General features: G+C 36.8%; 1 non-coding gene and 1 pseudogene across 1 annotated transcript; one reads left to right on the top strand and one right to left on the bottom strand.

The window, feature by feature from the left end:
- Positions 1–390: 390 nt before the first annotated feature.
- On the bottom strand, positions 391–5,391 carry LOC120197049 (annotated as a pseudogene).
- A 1,728-nt stretch (positions 5,392–7,119) lies between these two features.
- On the top strand, positions 7,120–7,193 carry TRNAI-AAU. The gene has a single exon. It is a non-coding gene; the product is annotated as a tRNA-Ile (tRNA).
- The last annotated feature ends 6,348 nt before the right edge of the window (positions 7,194–13,541 follow it).

Raw genomic sequence — 13,541 nt, 5'->3', positions numbered from 1 at the left:
TCCTTTTCTTGTGCTTCATGGAAACTGAACTCAACTACCTCGAGCAATCTCCATGTTTCATTCTTCATAGTTAATGCCATCTGCAGATAAAAGAATTGTGCATGATAAAATATATAAAGTACTAAAAAATATGGAACAACCGAAAGAACGAATAGTGATTTATTATTCTGACAAAGTGCTACTCCTTATTTCGATTCGATGACAATGGATCGGTGATTATTACATGGAAAAGAGCTGGGTGCACCGTACAAAATAAGATAAACAAAATCGAGTTGCAACAAGGGTTTTGCCTTGTTCTTCGAAGATGAAAATGGCGACAAAACTTATAGAAGGATCTAAGTATTTATTAGTCTGTTGAAACAAACCGAAAGAAGAAATAGAGATTCATGATTCTGACGAAGTGCTACTCCTTATTTCAATTTGATGACAACGGATAGGTGCTTATTACATGGAAAAGAGCTGGGTGCACCGTACAAAATAAGATAAGCAAAATTGAGTTGCAACAAGAGCTTTGCCTTGTGCTACGAAGATAGAGATGGAGACAAAAGCAAGAGAAAGATCTAAGTATTTGGGAAAGGCAAAAGAAAATGCACCAAAGGTTGTTACTTCCAATGGTCTTTACATCCAGTTCGACATCTTGGAGTGTTTATCCTTTATGATTTCCTGCATATAACACAACAGCATAACATACTAAGTGGTGAAGTCGATATAAATTCCTTTTGTTTTTTCAATGGACAAATGAAACACAGAAAAGCATCAAGTCAATTTCATTAGTACGGCATGTAATCAGTGGTTTTACAAGAAAGTTTATTGTCAAGGGCCCAATTACCAATCACAAAGGAACTATAACACAAGCATAATTGAGGTTGTTCGTAGATCGTCAGGGAACAGATCAGTTAGCTCGAGTGTCCATAAACTCAAATGAGTTGAGGTGGCCAGCACAATATATCGACCAATGTACACATGAAACAGGCTTATGTACTGAAACGAAATAACCTTCATACTGAATGCAAACAATAACAGCTGCTCATACAGAGGATTGGGAGCAAGGGAGGGACCTATATCAGCATTAAGTTGGAATCTATGGTTTACTGCCCCTTTCGATAAACAAGAAAGAGTAACTAAACCTGCAACAAAAAGGTACAATTGACCTAAGTTGAGCATGTTTGGAAGGAAATGATGCATTACAAATTTTCTAAGATAGCAAAATCATTAAAAAGATGCTTAAGTGTATGCATATTTCATCAGATATTGCTATCAACATTTACAAACTAGAATTTAACAAGAGAAGTTATGATATTGTGTCAGCTATCGAGTTCTAAGCAATGGAAATGAAGGATTCACACTTGAACTCTAAAAGTTCATGCAATATACTGTTAATGCTGTGATTCACCATTCTGTGTGCAGTATCAGTCTAAGCCGACAACGGAAACTTCTGCAAACAGCAGAAATCTTTTCCAGATCTGCTCTAGCAGAAAACTTGATTCCTATAAAGCTAACCAGTCTGAATTTTCTGTTTAACTTAAAGATATATTATAAACCAAATTATCTCAATGGAAATGCTACTACTTAGGAGATGACTAAACTTTTTTATCTCTATTTTTCTATTTTCTTCACTCTAACACTACATGTTTCTTAGTTTCTTCAATCTAGTGTTAACATAAGCTCTTAGACAGCAATTTTGAGCCATTACACACCTTTTAGGTCTTTGCTGAAAAAATAGGGTTGGGTATAGATGTCATATCTAGTTTTGATCCATTACATACCTTTTAGAAGAAACTGGAAAAATAAACCTCTATCTGAAAGTACAATTTGGTACAGCTGATACAAGCAATAATATATTGAGTTCTTGACTTGCATGAGTTGGGTATACATGGCATATCTAATACTGACTGATGATATGAAAATGCACCACAAAGCATCTATAAATCTTCATGCTCATCATGTTATTACAAGCAAGATTATTTACAAGCATTTTCAGGTAGGCTATTTAATATCTAGTTAAATCTGTTACCTTCAAGATCAGGGACACGATTATATAATGTGGATTATACATTTCGTGGCACAAGAGGATCATAGTCATACGCTTCACCTGCTTTCACAAATCTACCTTTCACACGTTTCCTAGTGTCAGCCCTGGCTTTACGGGAAGCATATCTTATTTGCTTACCAAATCTGTAAATAAATAAAATGAAAAACCAGATAGGATTTTAGTTTAAGCATAAATTATCATATGATCACCCTGGCCATATGTGAACAAGCAACTATTCAAGCATGACTGAATACGTTAAAAAAATGCAAAACTGTTGCTTCCACCTAAAATGGAAAACTAAAGCATTAATCATTACGCAAAATGTTTATATTTTTATAGCCATAATTACGGCTTCAGTGGTGTAGGTCAACTTTAACTATCTTTTCACTATTTTTCTTTTTCCAGGAAAAGTAAAACAGTAATGATATTTACAAATTACTATTGATAACTTCGTATGTTTAAAAGGCAACCTATAAAAAACAGACACTAACATGGGTGACATCCCAAAAAAAGTTGATTTATAGAATATAGGATATTAATGCAGCATGATTTTCGGAAGATAGGAGAGACTAAGATCATGTTAAATAAGAAAAACTTCATTGTTAAATGCCCTTAAAAAAATGAACTACCTTGTAATCTATTAATGTGAAAACAGAATGTAAATGTCCCTTTCAGTGTAAGAAGGATAAGAATCATACGTCCGTGTTTTCTTCTTTTCATTGTATCTCATCTTTGCTTTTTGCCTTTCTTGTGGACAACTTCCTTCCAAATTTGATTCCCATAGCGATTCTCCATTTAGAAAAACAGGTGACAATCCACAGTCTTGATAATCAGCAGGGCTATTTTCCCCAGCAACATTGGATAATGAACGAGCCATGGTTGAAGGAATCTGACCACCAGGATATCCTAGATTGATGTTACAACCAGGATTCATAAGAATGCAATTGGAATTCCCGGTCATGGAAGCCATCATACTAGCTAAGCCACCAACTTGAGGGGATGGAGAAGGCACGCATTCCTTCTGTCCTGATGATGATGCCTGATAAGACACACAATAGTGGCATATCAACCATGAACTAGACAAGCAAACTATTATCCACTTCAATAAAGAAAATTAGATAAATCAAGAACAAAAATACACAGCTGCAGGTAAATAATACCAGTATTGTTTTTTTTTACAGAAGTTAATGATTATGCCTGACAAGTTAATCTACACGGGATCATGGAGCGAAGTCTTCATCCTAACAGTTATTAACTTAATTATGTTCCAAACTATGAAAGCCATGTATCAAAATTCTTATTCCCTTTCCTTATCATATTTATGCCAGTTTTTTATTTTGTAGAACAGAAGATAGTATTAAAAGTATAATTTGCACATAAAATTTGAAACCAAAGCAGTGCAACGAGTTGATTATTTCAAAAAAATGCTGCAAATGGAGGTGACTAAGGATAGGGTCCGCGGTTTTTATCATAGCACAAGACTTCATGTTCTAGACCTTACCAAGGGATCAGAAAAGCAATAAACTTTAAATGAATATGGGGATATGATCCTCAAAGGACCCTCCAAATACATGGAAAAAACACTAGAAAAAATGAACTTCTCGTGTCAGATCCATACATGTACCTAACACTCACACTAGAGTCAGAGAATCACAGGATGCACTAGATAATATAACCAATTTCAAATATAGAAACACTAACTATGTAGTACATGGATTCTGGACTATTATCCCCTCTAACATAACAGTGAATTATGTACTGCAAAAGGTAGGATTCACAGCTGAAAGCATCAGCTCATAGCTCTTCTATGAATAATTCTGATGCACATACAATACTCATAAAGATTAAATTAGAAAAATACGGAGAGAAATAGAATATAAAACTATAGATGGCTTTATAAGATATATTTAGCAATTGATTTAGAGAAAACCTCTATTGTATTCTCAATATGACCGTCTGATTTGGTTACTGATAAGGTGTTCTCCATCAGTATGCTGTCTGTTTCGACACTTTCAAACTGGTATCCACTTTGACCTAGTGAACAGTCCAATATCTCATCTGCAGTTTCAAAGGTTAGGTGAAAATCATTTATGTTAAGACCCTCGCAGAAATCATCACCAACAGGTACTTTGCAATCTTTGAGGTCAGAATAACCCTGCGACATGGGTGACAAAAAGGAAAATGAATCATGCACTGTGAGAAATAACAGCTCCTACTCAAATGCCATAGCTTTAAATTACTGCAGCAAGTGGCAATGACTAAATAAAAGAGAAGCATCATACCAGTAGAACCAAGCTATAATTTAAATTCAATTGCTTCCATCACAACAAGTTCAAATAAATTCAGCAGCAAAAGCAATACCTTTAGCATATTTGATACCTCGGAGAAAATAGGTTCTTGATCTCCACAATAAGACATGCAATTTGCATTAGTTGATATCAAACAAGATGGCTCTGTCCACGGCTTTAGTTTAGGACTAGATTTTTGTTCATTCAGTTTGGTCCCATCCAATCCAAATGACGCTCCTTGTTCTCTTTGATTCGAACAGTTGGAAAAACAATAATCGTTACCAGACAAAGCACCACCAACTGGCACACCAGCATCAAGAACCGAAGACCAGATCCGTCTAAATTCGGCAAAAGAAGGACAACCAGTATAACAATTCAATGGTTCCCGCCTATGTCCCAACCCTGAACAACCATTACAATTCCAATCACAATCTTGACAAAGAGACAATTTCTCATCCAAACACCGGACTACCGCGGACTGAGAATTGCATTTCTCACACAAAAGCGAACGAGCATGTCTACACGACAAAATATTCGCCGAGTGAACACACCCGTCACATCTCAAGCAAAGCCGAGCCGAATCCGATTTACAGTAAACTACTGCTCTCACCCTCGACAAAAATCGCATATAGGTTCCATACTTCCTTCCTCACGCCTGATTATCTTAATCCCCCAAATACAATAGTTTTAACTTTTAACCGCTCCAACTAAACGGAAAATTCATGTTGGGAATTCGGCATTATTGATTTCTCAACGCAAAAATACTAGCCTTCATCATTAAAATCAGCAAAAACCCATTAAAATTAAATCCGAAATATGTATAATGAAAAGCGGAATTTGAATCATTTTAAATGCTTATTATAACCATAGAAAGAGAATCAGATTGAGCTTATACTTTACCTATTCAGCCAAAACAAGGGGGAATGGCTCCGAATTCCCTCCTCTGAACCAGCATTGATTTCGATCAGCCAATGTCGATGTACATAGAGTCCATTAACGGAAGCAAAGAGAGTAAGAGACATCAAAGAATAATTACGAAAAGAAATGAAAATAATTTCAACAAAATGAGAGGGAAAACGCACCAAAATAAAGCGTGAGACAGTGAAGAGCACTAAGCCATTTGTTCGGTTTACTTGGGAAGAATTTGAAGAAGTTTTTATTTTTATTTTTTCAGAAAATTACAGTTAGGTAAAGCGGTGTATTTATTCGCGTTTGTCCGAGGTTTTCTGATGAGTGACACGTGGAACAATATGAGCTCTGAGAATGGGATACTCGTTTGTCTGACGTGGATATGTGAATTTTTATTGGGGTCAGGATTTTTAGTCGGGGGAGATGGCAAGGCTGGTAAACAAATATCCGGAAAAGATTGGCTCACAAACTGATTGACACGTGAGCACCGAGATTTTCGTGGGGTTTTCATTGACCTTTGAGTGCGAGAGTTAAGCTCCCACCTATCTCGAGATCATGGATTGACACGTGGATTTTGTGTCTGAACAGTTTTTGATTGGTGGTCTAGTGCTGATGTGTCTTTTTTAAAGAAAAATAAAAACTGCATTTGTTTCTCTTAAGCAAGGATTAGCAGGGGCATGGCCTCCTAAGTGGGGTGTAAACGAGCAGAGTTCGAGTATTGTTGAGCTCGATTCGACTCAAAAACTCTGAAATGAAGTTTGACTCGACTCGAAAACTCACGAGCTTAAAATTTTTAAACTCGACTCGAATTTGAAATCCTGAACTAAAGCTCAAAATGAAAAAAAATTCTTAAACTTAACAAGATTGAATCCTTAAACTCGAACATGAACCTTAAATACATGAAAACCTTATTATATTTTTTTTAAAAAAATCAACACATAAATATTAATATTATTAATATTTTAAAAAAAATAAAATCTCAATATATTATATTTTCGAGCTGCTCGAGTCGAGTATCAAGTAACTCGTTTCGACTTGTTAAGAATTCGAGTCGAGTCTATTCGATCCGAATATTTATCAAACATTGATTGAGTCGATCTCAAATAACTCGTCATTTATCTCGTCTCATTTACAACCCTAATCCTAAGTCGTAAATGGAGAAGTCATACTTTAACTCGGTTAAAAGTTTTAAAGTTATAATTCAATAAAGGCTAAATTTTATTTTATCCCTCTTAAATCGATAAAAATATGATACAGTCCATATCAAGAGTATAAAGACGCATGGATAAATTTTATTTGGTCCTTCGTTAGATTGATTCTAGTTTAATCCCTATAAAATTATAAAGATGCAAGTTAATATAATAGTAAAATTATATATTGACTACTTAAAATAATTATAATTCAACTATGGTCCTCAAAAAAAATTAAAACTTAGTCCCGGTTGAAAGTGTCGGAAATCACTCAACAAAATTATTAACCATTATTATTGTTAGTAATAGTAGTTTAGTAAAACTAAAGCCTTCACTATATGAGATCTATTGCTTCGCAAAACAACAAAATGTTCACTGATATTTTTATTTTTTAAAATTGAATATTATTTTTTACTTTTCTTATATAAAACAGGTATTTTTGTTTTTTTGTTTTAAGTTCATGGACTATCCTAAAAATATAACACATAAAATCATATATAACGCATATAAATCAACATGTAGAACACATATAACATCAAGATTTAATGACATTCAAATTGAACCCCAAAATAGTAATAACTATAACACGTCATACGAAAATTTTCTAGTAAAAAGTACCACATTATTTTTTAAATCCAAAAAAAAGTGACACGTCATTTTATTAAAACTATTCATACAATTTTCTATTACCAAAACATGTGGCTTATTAGCTCAGTTGGTTAGAGCGTCGTGCTAATAACGCGAATATCGCAGGCTCGAGACCTGCATGGGCCAATTTCATTCAAGGAAAACGGTGCCGTTTCCTTTCATTTAGTCTACTTTACCTTGGATAATTATGTTAAATAAGCTCATGAACTTTGTCACTTTCTTCACATAAGCCCTTACACTTTTATTAAATCCAAGTAAGCCCCTTATCACTTTATTTAGATACGGTCCTTAATATTTTCCATCCGAGAATTGAGGGGACAGAAGCATTCCTCGTGTATGATTCATAACAGAGTAAACTCCAGAGAATGACTAAATACCCACATTTGATTTGAATTTCGAAATGCCCCAATTTTATTCTAAAACAAAAGAAAACTTTTATTTTAATTTATTTAAAAATAATAATTAGATTGGTATCATTAATATACAATATCTAAGAGCTTATAAGTTCGAACGTGCGTGCAAGATCTTTTAATTTAGAGAATCACTGAACTAAGAATAATTTAGACATTCTATAAAGGAATAATAAATTTATCCTTCAAAGATTACAATTCTTTTAAATTTGATATTATTTCTATTTTTAAATAAAATTAACTTTCAGTCTTTCAATGATAATTTTGTCTAAAACAATAACTTTTAATATTTTTTTACTGATAATATATATAATATTTCAGATATATTACGTGATGACATATCATTATTTATCGGAAAAACTTTCGAGATAATGTTCTGAAAGAAATTAATTCACGAGCTAATGCACTCCCAAGATTAATTGTAACCCCCTAGACCCGGCCTATGCGTTTCGACTAAGTCTAGTGGATCACATTATGATTATTAAAGACATTTTTCGAAACCGTTATTCCATCAATATAAAATCACATTATAAATAACATGAAATTATAAACAAATTATACTATCAAAATCCAACTCGTAAATATAGTACCAATAAATAATAATTTAATTTAAAACACGTCTTCAAATTCAATATTACAATAAACCGAGCAGTATTAGCAAAAGAGTTATCATTATAAAATCTGATATTTTAAAATAAGGTCCATGCCACCAAAATAAAGTCAACTTGCCAGATAAAACATTACAATTTGATTTACTTCAAGAGATATGTTGATCCTCCAAGTGCTCGAACCAAGGTATCTAACCAACAGTATCTGAAAGGGGAAAACATTTTCAAAAGGTGAGCTAGGCTCAGTGTGTCCCAACATTTCCATAAAATCACCATAGGTACAAATCATAGTCCAGTAATCTCACAAATTCGTAAAAGAGTTTAACTTTTTGAAAATCATAGTTTAAACCCTTTTTCTGGTACACCATCAGTAGTTCCCAAAAGTATTTTCCATATAGCTTACTTTATGCACATAGCAAAAAGAAAGCCGACTTAAGGATAGGCTATAAAGCTTGTATCCTTAAGCCCAAGTCAATAAGTCCATATAGCTTACCCTAAGCACACAACAAAGGAAAACCGACCTAATGAAACATCTTGGGGCCCTCAAGAGTCACATTAGGCCCAGTTAGCTTGATCAGAGCTATTCCATCGTATTTCAATTCCAAAATTCAATTGCACCGTGACATAAATTCCATAAATCCAAAAACATGGTAATCATATACCATTTCAAAACAAAAATTAGATAGCAGCCATATTCCATAAATTGTCACATTAAATTGGTGCATCCATAAAACAATAGCCAATGAATTCGGTGTACCACATATTAAAACCAATAAAACAGTTCAATAATAAGTAGGGAACACACCTCGACAATAGGTTCAAATAGCAAATTTACTGATTGCTGGTTTCACCACGCTCTGCTACAATTTTCGAACGGGTGAATACTGGCACACGTGGTTTAACTGATCTAGAAGAGCTGGGTCGAGCTGTCGAACGATCCGGAGAGTCTATTGTACCTTCAAACAATAATATTTATCAGTCTCAAATCCTATTTAATTGTTCAAAGCTAGTCTTCTTAAGTATATAAGCATTTTTCAAGTTTGACTATCAATTTGGGGTATTTCGAGTCTGAATTTGGCCAAACGGATTGCGGAAACGGAATCAGGACGTCGAAAAATATAAAGTACGACTTTTCAGAAATTCAGATTCTTGGTCAAAGTCAAAGTCAACCACTTTGACCGTCGATTTGGAGACCTTCGGGTTTGAATTTGGCGAAACGGACTGCGGAAATGGATTTGGCACGTCGAAAACTATCAGGATAGGTATACTCGGAAAAGATTTACGGTCGTTTAAGGGTCGGTCAAAGCCATTTTAAGTTTTAGTCAAAGAAAGTCAACGGTCAACGGTCACGGTCAACGGTCAACGGTCAACGGTCGGGTCGGGTCAACGGTCGGGTCGGGTCAACAGTCGGGTCGGGTCAACCCGGTTCAGACCGGTCAAACCGGTTCAGACCGGTCAAACCGGTTCAAAACTGGTCAAACCGGTTTTCCAGCAGCTCACTCTCCCTGCGGCGGCGCGTGCGGCGCGTGAACAGTGCCACGGTGTCAGAAAATTCCCGGAAAAATTTCTAAAAATTATTTTGAGCGATTTCGAGATACTTACAACGATCGGTTCAAATTTTTGAACGGCGGAGAGCTTGTATTTCAACTCGGTCGAATCTTTGACTGCTCCACCTCCTCACGCGTCGCCGTCGACGGCGAACAAGGTTGACACCGGCGGACTCGCAACGACACAAGGAACACGATGATGCAGGAAGTGTCGTAAACGGAACAACGATCGGCGGTGAATTTAAGTTTTTCCCGGCGATAGAGCTAAAAAAAACGACGATGCTTTGACTGAAAATTCCCGACGTTTGGCAGCATTTCACTTCAATTAATTTGAAGAGTTTGTTCCTCGCTTGATGATGAACACAACGGTGGTTTCAATTTTACGATTGGACGTCGAACGGCGTCGGAATCGGGCTTGGAAGTAAGGGTACTGGAGGAGAAAAACTTAAGCAATTTAACATTTGTGGTTTCTGATTTGAAACCAGAAACACGCTTAAATCACCAAAGCTGCCGACACTTTTAGGATAAATTTAGGGCTTGGTCCCTGAATTTCCTTTAACTCTAAAACAAGCTCCAAGTTTTAAAATATTTCAATTTAGTCCCAAAAAAATTTACCAATTTTCACAATTAACCTCCAATTTCAATTTAATATTATTCTAAATTTTTTCGGGTTGTTACAATTCTCCCCCTCTACAAGAAATTTCGTCCTTGAAATTTACCTTATGAAAATAGATGAGGAAATTGAGTCTCCATTGACTCCAATGTCTCCCAAGTAGCTTCTGAGGGGCTACGATTACTCCACTGAACTTTGACCATTGGAATACGCCTATTCCGAAGAACTCGCTCATCTCTTTCTAAGATCTGAATGGGCTCCTCTTCATATGACAAATCAGGTCTCAGCTCTACTTCTTCAACCTGAATAATGTGACTTGGATCTGGATAGTATCTCCTCAACATTGATACATGAAAGACATCATGAATACGACTTAGCTCAGAAGGCAACTCAAGCTGATATGCAACAGGTCCTACCCTCTTCAAGATACGAAATGGTCCAATAAATCTTGGACTCAATTTACCCTTACGCCCAAATCCCAATACTTTCTTCCAGGGTGAAACTTTCAAAAAGACCTGATCTCCAACCTCAAATTGTATATCTTTCCTTCTCTGATCTGCATAAGACTTCTGCCTATCAAATGCCTCTTTCAAACGGTCACGTATCAATCTGATTGTGTCCTCCGTCTCTCGCACTAACTCAGGTCCCAACGTTTTCCTATCACGCAACTCAGTCCAACAGATCGGAGTGCGACATTTACGCCCATAGAGTGCTTCATAGGGTGCCATACGAATGCTGGTCTGATAACTGTTATTGTAAGCAAATTCAGCCAAAGGCAAAAATTTCTCCCAGCTACCATGAAAATCGATTACGCAACCCCGCAACATATCCTCAAGTATCTGAATCACTCTCTCAGATTGACCATCAGTTTGTGGGTGAAAGGATGTGCTATAATCCAATCTTGTTCCCAAAGCCGTATGTAGCGCCTTCCAAAATCTCGAAGTAAATCTCGGATCTCGATCAGAAATAATAGACAATGGAACACCATGCAATCTAACAATCTCTGAAATATACAATATTGCCAGCTTGTCCAAAGTATAATTTACTCGCACAGGAATGAAGTGAGCTGACTTTGTAACTCTGTCAACAATCACCCAAACTGAATCTTTTTTTCGAAGGAGTCATAGGCAAGCTAGTAACAAAATCCATAGTAATACGCTCCCATTTCCATTCAGGAATCTTAATAGGCTGTAACAAACCTGATGGATGTTGATGTTCTGCCTTAACTTGTTGACAAGTCAAACACTTCGCTACAAAATTTGAGATGTCCTTCTTCATGCCGATCCAATGATACCTCTCTCTCAAATTCCGATACATCTTATCTCCACCGGGGTGCATAGCATATGGACTACTATGAGCCTCAGTAAGGATAGTCTGTCTCAACTCAGCATCATCAGGCACACAATACCGACCTTTGAAGCATAGAACTTCATCCCGGTCAAGGGCGTAATCTGAGCTTGTCCCCTGCTCTACTTGCTCAAAGATGGGAAGCAAGGAGCTATCAAAGGGCTGCTTAGCCTTGATCTCATCAACCAAGGTCGGCTTAACTTGCAATTCTGCTAACAAAGTGCCATCATCATATAAATTCATCCTGGCCATTAAAGATCTCAACTCCGATACCGTCTTTCGACTCGAAGCATCCGCTACAATGTTAGCTTTACCAGGGTGATAATCAATCACACAATCATAATCCTTCAGAAGCTCTAGCCAGCGCCGTTGTCTCAAATTAAGCTCCTTCTGGGTCAGGAGATACTTTAAGCTCTTATGATCCGTGAAAATATAACACTTCTCTCCATAAAGATAGTGTCTCCAAATCTTCAAGGCAAAAATCACTACTGCTAACTCCAAATCGTGAGTAGGATAATTACACTCATGAGGTCGCAGCTGACGGGATGCATAAGCCACCACTTTACCTTCATGCATTAAAACACAGCCAAGTCCTGAGTGTGAAGCATCACTATACACTGTAAAATCCTTCCCGGACTCTGGTTGAATCAACACCGGTGCTTGAGTCAAACCGCCTTTAATTTCTCAAAGCTCTCCTGTTGTGCCTCGCCCCAGTCAAACGGCACATTCTTCCTTAACAACCTTGTCAAAGGAGAAGCAATGATCGAGAAGCCCTCAACAAAACGTCGATAATAACCAGACAAGCCCAAGAAACTGCGGATCTCAGATACGTTCTTAGGTCGTTTCCAATTCATAATAGCCTCTATCTTGCTGGGATCGACCTGAACACCTCGCACAGAAATAATATGCCCCAGAAACGACACTTCTTGAAGCCAAAATTCACACTTGCTTAGTTTGGCATATAGACGATGCTCTCTCAAAGTCCGCAGAACGATCTTCAAATGCTCGTCATGCTCTGCCTCAGTACGAGAATAGATCAGAATATCGTCAATGAAGATCACCACAAATTGATCCAAATATGGTCGGAACACCCGATTCATCAAATCCATGAAAGCTGCAGGAGCGTTCGTCAAACCAAAAGGCATCACTAAGAATTCATAATGACTATATCTAGTGCGAATAGCCGTTTTTGCAATATCTGATCCTTTAACTTTCAATTGATAATACCCCGAACGAAGATCAATCTTAGAGAATACAGTAGCTCCTCGCAATTGATCAAATAAATCATCAATCCTGGGTAGTGGGTATTTATTCTTGACCGTCATCTTGTTCAATTTCCGATAGTCAATACATAATCTTAGCGACCCATCCTTCTTTTTCACGAACAGAACTGGGGCTCCCCATGGTGAAGTACTATGTCGGATAAATCCTCGATCGAATAATTCTTGCAATTGGACTTTCAACTCTTTAAGTTCCCTTGGAGCCATACGATAAGGTGCCATAGAAATAGGTGACGATCCCGGATAAGTCTCAATCTCGAACTCTACCTCTCTATCAGGAGGTAACCCAGGCAACTCCTCCGGAAAAACATCAGGAAACTCGCTAACTGTATGAATCTCCTCGATCGTGAACAATGCACCCTTGGTGTTCAAAATACAAGCAATGAAGGTCTCATATCCCTTCCGGATCATACGATCAATTTCCATCGCTGAAACTATATTGGAGAGATAGCCGCGACGTTCACCAATTAACACAACGGTCCGGCCATCAAAAGTTTTCAGAGTAGCTCTCTTGTGCTCGCAATCTAGATTTACTTTGTGTTTAGTCAACCAATCCATCCCAAGAATTAGATCGAACTCCTCTAAAGAATTTCTCCATGTACCTCAAGAGGACAATGCCGAAATACTTTATTTACTAATACCGCTTGTCCTACTGGACTCGTAACTGTA

Source organism: Hibiscus syriacus, unplaced genomic scaffold (genome assembly GCF_006381635.1).
Source record: "Hibiscus syriacus cultivar Baekdansim isolate YM2019G1 unplaced genomic scaffold, ASM638163v2 tig00117040_pilon, whole genome shotgun sequence".
NCBI lineage: Eukaryota > Viridiplantae > Streptophyta > Magnoliopsida > Malvales > Malvaceae > Hibiscus > Hibiscus syriacus.
Note: the sequence above shows the minus strand (reverse complement) of the source record. Positions and strands in the feature narration are given on the sequence as shown.